A 4,810-nucleotide genomic window follows, 5' to 3' on the forward strand; every position below is an offset into this window, starting at 1 on the left:
GAAGGGGGTACCTCCTTGAGGAGACGTGGGTAGTAGGAAGGGCCTTGAACTGAAGACAAAATCCCTTTCTGATAATATCTAGAACCCCTTGAAATGTGGTCCTTCTAGTGTAGTCTTCCCACAAAGGGGTAGTGTAGCAGCCCTGATACCACAAGAAATGTTGTAGGGAAGGGATGTAGGGAGGTCTTGAGATTGAGTTTTCAATGGGCTATAGAGGGAGATGAGCCCAGGATTGTTGAGCCTGCAAGTCCACCAGAGACTGCAGCATCTGCTTGCTGCCTGAAAAGTCCCATTATGTCCTGGTGCGTCTCTCTCCTCTCTACCCTTTCCTTCTCCAGGCTGTCCCCAGTGTTCATCCTCTAGGCCCTATGCTCATGGTCTGTAGCACTGGCTTGCAGGATCTCATTGAAAATATCATCCCAAGTCCTCTTCTTTTTCCCCCTTATCTGGGTCAGGTATTCCACTGGTGTGGAAGGGGAAACCCTCAAGGCTGCAATAGCAGCAGCTTCAGCTAAAACACACACAGGTGCCATTGTCACTATATTCACTATGTAAAGCAATACTTAAGATGCCAAACTCATTCCCTTTGCTCCTCTGAAGTTTTAAGCATTTCATGCTCATTCTCACTTCCACTGGGAATTGCTTTTGCATGATGTCAGTCACAGCACTGGACATTGAGTATGGTCTGCGGGGGGTTAGGACAATGAGGAGGGAAATGCTCAGTTGCATGAAACTAGTAGCATAGGGCCAGGGCCAGCTCTAGGTTTTTTGCCCCCCCAAGTGCAAAAAAAAAAAAAAAATCTGGAGTGTCGCCAAAGACACACACACACAAAAAGAAAGGCCAGAGTGCTGCCCCTTGAAAAGTGCCACTCCAAGCATGTGCTTGGTTTGCTGGTGCCTAGAGCCGTTCCTGCATAGGGCATTAACACTGAATACTAGTACCATTTTCCACAGATGGTGGTGATTTTAGCTGATATCTTGCTCCTACTGGTAACAAAGGCAAAGAGCACAGCTGCTCTTGGCATCCCAAAGCCACCCAGATCCCATATGCTGCTAGCCTGTGTAGTGCAATGGTGTCTGCTGAAGTTATCTCTGACTGGCATAGGAAAGTGTCCTACCACGGAGGAAGAAATAAGGCAGCCATCCCTAGAAACCTTTGGCAGAGGATTACAGAGTATTTCCAGGAAGGTTTGATCAAGATCTTTCAGGAGGATTCAACAGACATCCCACTGTACATAAACAAACTGCTATGCATGGCACATGTACAAACCCCCCCCCGCCACACACACACACCCTCCCTAATTCAAGGGGACTGAAAAGCAATACCAACATCACCTCTCTTGGTTGTACCTCTTCTAGCATGAGTAAATTAATTAAAAGTCAAAAATTGTCCTGCTTTTTTTTTGAGGGGGTCGGGGATCCTGTGGGGGATCCTTCATTATGCAGTCCTGACTGATGCCCAGAGTAAGTCTAACCTGCGCACATTTTCAGATAAAAGCTGTTGGTAGTCAACTTGTCAATAAAATAAGGTTTGGGTTTTTTTGACAGTAGTCAATATCCAGTAGTTAGGACAGGCCTAACAAAGAAAATAACAGAACACCACTAGCCATCACCTTCAGCCCCCAACTAAAACCCCTCCAACGCATTATTAAGGATCTACAACCTATCCTGAAGGATGAACCAACACTCTCACAAATCTTGGGAGACAGGCCAGTCCTTGCCTACAGACAGTCCCCCAACCTGAAGCAAATACTTACCAGCAACCACATACCACACAACAGAACCACTAACCCAGGAACCTATCCTTGCAACAAAGCCCATTGCCAACTGTGCCCACATATCTATTCAGGGGACACCATCACAGGGCCTAATATCATCAGCCACACTATCAGAGGCTCGTTCACCTGCACATCCACCAATGTGATATATGCCATCATGTGCCAGCAATGCCCCTCTGCCATGTACATTGGTCAAACTGGACGTAAAAGAATACGTAAAAGAATAAATGGACACAAATCAGATGTCAAGAATTATAACATTCATAAACCAGTCGGAGAACACTTCAATTTCTCTGGTCACCTGATTACAGACATGAAAGTTGCGATATTACAACAGAAAAACTTCAAAACCAGACTCCAGCGAGAGACTGCTGAATTGGAATTCATTTGCAAATTGGATACAATTAACTTAGGCTTGAATAGAGACTGGGAGTGGCTAAGTTATTATGCAAGGTAACCTATTTCCCCTTGTTTTTTCCTACCCCCCCTCCCGATGTTCTTGTTAAACCCTGGATTTGTGCTGGAAATGGCCCACCTTGATTATCATACACATTGTAAGGAGAATGATCACTTTAGATAAGCTATTACCAACAGGAGAGTGGGTTTGGGGGGGGGAGAAAACCTTGATTTGTGCTGGAAATAGCCCAACTTGATTATCATACACATTGTAAGGAGAGTGATCACTTTAGATCATAGAATCATAGAATATCAGGGTTGGAAGGGACCTCAGGAGGTCATCTAGTCCAACCCCCTGCTCAAAGCAGGACCGATCCCCAATTAAATCATCCCAGCCAGGGCTTTGTCAAGCCTGACCTTAAAAAATTCTAAGGAAGGAGATTCTACCACCTCCCTAGGTAATGCATTCCAGTGTTTCACCACCCTCCTAGTGAAGAAGTTTTTCCTAATATCCAACCTAAACCTCCCCCACTGCAACTTGAGACCATTACTCCTTGTCCTGTCCTCTTCTACCACTGAGAATAGTCTAGAACCATCCTCTCTGGAACCACCTCTCAGGTAGTTGAAAGCAGCTATCAAATCCCCTCTCATTCTTCTCTTCTGCAGACTAAACAATCCCAGTTCCCTCAGCCTCTCCTCATAAGTCATGTGTTCCAGACCCCTAATCATTTTTGTTGCCCTTCGCTGGACTCTCTCCAACTTATCCAATTCTTGTAGTGTGGGGTCCAAAACTGGACACAGTACTCCAGATGAGGCCTCACCAATGTCGAATAGAGGGGAACAATCACGTCCCTCGATCTGCTCGCTATGCCCCTACTTATACATCCCAAAATGCCATTGGCCTTCTTGGCAACAAGGGCACACTGCTTACTCATATCCAGCTTCTCGTCCACTGTCACCCCTAGGTCCTTTTCTGCAGAACTGCTGCCTAGTCATTCGGTCCCTAGTCTGTAGCTGTGCATTGGGTTTTTCCGTCCTAAGTGCAGGACCCTGCACTTATCCTTATTGAACCTCATCAGATTTCTTTTGGCCCAATCCTCCAATTTGTCTAGGTCCCTCTGTATCCTATCCCTGCCCTCCAGCATATCAACCACTCCTCCCAGTTTAGTATCATCCGCAAATTTGCTGAGAGTGCAATCCACACCATCCTCCAGATCATTTATGAAGATATTGAACAAAACCAATAGATAAGCTATTACCAGCAGGAGAGTGGGGTGTGGGGGGAAAGAAAACCTTTTGTAGTGGTAAACACCCATTTTTTCATGCTTTGTGTGTATAAAAAGATCTTCTGTACTTTCCACAGTATGAATCCGATGAAGTGAGCTGTAGCTCACGAAAGCTTATGCTCAAATAAATTGGTTAGTCTCTAAGGTGCCACAAGTACTCCTTTCCTTTTGACAGTAGTATGCAGATCTGCTACTTGGGATTAAGGGCCCTGGTGTGCTTAGTGCTTGCTGTACAAACATTTATGAAGAGACAATCCCTGATCTGAAGAGCTGACAGTGCATCTCTTTAGATCTTCAAGCAGTAGAACAAGTTATATTACTGCTGAAGCAGATGGAATTATGACTTAGAACTACCTAAAAGGAATTAATATCAGAGGTTCTAAGCACGCACAAATCCTGCTGTAGTAAATAGAAACTGCAAGTGCTCACACATCTGAAAAATCACAGCCTATATATATTTTTCAGAAAAGCTCCTTTAGAAACTTGCTCATTTTAAGAAAATAGGGTAAATTTTTATGGAAAATACTTCACAGAATCAGATTCTCATTTCTTTTAACTCTGTAGAAGTAGCATCAATTACACGAAGATGGATGAGTGATACCTAATTCCAAGCAGCGATTCTTGATTTCAAAGAGACAATAGTGCTTAATAAATAACTTTCTAGAATCAGATAGCTGGAGTGGAGACGGGAATGTCCTGAAGATTTCTTGGGGAAATATTTGTATGTTTTATGTGAATGCTTGTGACAGAGTGTCCATGATTTTTTTATTTTAATGGCTTAATGGTATAAAGAAAACTAACCATTAATCCATTCCAGCGTTTAGGGGCATATGTATCTTCACATTTATTTGAATTCGTCTCTCCTCCCCCTTTCATGCCCCCTAAGGATCAACCCACAGGTCCACACGCACCCTTCTCCTGACCTAGAACAGTGGGTCTAAACTAGTTATCCCTGGGGGTACACAGAGGTCTTCTAGGAGGTAAATAAATTCACTTAGATATTTGCCTAGTTTTACGATAGAGCTCGTAAAAGCACTAGCGAAGTCAGTAGAAACTACAATTTCATACAGACACTGATTTGTTTATACTGCTCCATATACAACGCACTGAAATGTAAGCACAATATTTCTATTCCAATTGATCGATTTTATAATTAGATGGTAAAAATGAGGACGTCAGCAGTTTTTCAGGAACCCTGTGCTGGGACACGTTTGTATTTTTATGTCTTGTAAGCAAGTTGATTTAAGTGAAGTGAAACATGGGCGTAGGCAAGACAGCTCAGACTCCTGAATAGGGTATAGTCTCTGGAAAGATTGAGACCCACTGTCCCGCAGGGCCGATGCAGCAGAG

This window comes from Lepidochelys kempii, chromosome 8 (genome assembly GCF_965140265.1).
Source record: "Lepidochelys kempii isolate rLepKem1 chromosome 8, rLepKem1.hap2, whole genome shotgun sequence".
NCBI lineage: Eukaryota > Metazoa > Chordata > Testudines > Cheloniidae > Lepidochelys > Lepidochelys kempii.